The following is an 859-nucleotide window of genomic DNA, read 5'->3' on the forward strand; positions in this document are numbered from 1 at the left end:
TACATGCTGATACCACCAAAATGGCTTTATTTTTGTCACTGACTACATGCATAACAATGCAACTGTATCATGACTTTGTTTGGTTTCCTTAAATATTATTTAAGTACGCATTAAAAATATACGTTTACCTTTAAGAAATGTAACACATTAAAAAGTCCTCTGTAAATACAATACCGTCTTAATATATTTTCCTACTTTGTTTCATAAATAAATAACAATCTACACAGTCATAAATAAAACTATAATTCTTATGATCTGAAGTATATACAAATTTTGGAGTTCGACAAAAGTGTTCTCTTTATGATTTTATACAAATAACATGCAGTATTTGTGATTTATGTTTTTCTTTTTAAGGCTGCACCTGAGGCATATGGAAGCACCCAGCCTAGGGGTCAAACTGGAGCTGCAGCTATGGCCTGTACAACAGCCACAGCAACACTGGACCCAAGCCACATCTGTAACCTATGCCACAGCTTACAGCAGCACTGAATTCTTTTGTCTTTTTAGGACTGCACGCACAGCATATGGAGGTCCCTAGACCAGGGGTCAAATCAGAGTTGTAGCCGCTGGCCTTCGCCACAGCAACGTCAAATATGAGCTGCATCTGCAGGCTACACCACAGCTCACAGCAACACTGGATCCTTAACCCGCTGAGCAAGGATAGGGATCGAACCTGCGTTCTCATGGTTCCTAGTCAGATTTGCTTCCACTGAGCCACCCACGGGAACTCCCAGCGCCAGATTCTTAACCCTCTGAGCAAGGCCAGGGATCAAACCTGCATCCTCACAGATAATACGTCAGGTCCTAAACCTGTTCAGCCACAACAGGTACTCCATGCAATGTTTTTTAATCAAACAGA

The sequence above is a fragment of the Phacochoerus africanus genome, chromosome 13 (assembly GCF_016906955.1).
Source record: "Phacochoerus africanus isolate WHEZ1 chromosome 13, ROS_Pafr_v1, whole genome shotgun sequence".
NCBI lineage: Eukaryota > Metazoa > Chordata > Mammalia > Artiodactyla > Suidae > Phacochoerus > Phacochoerus africanus.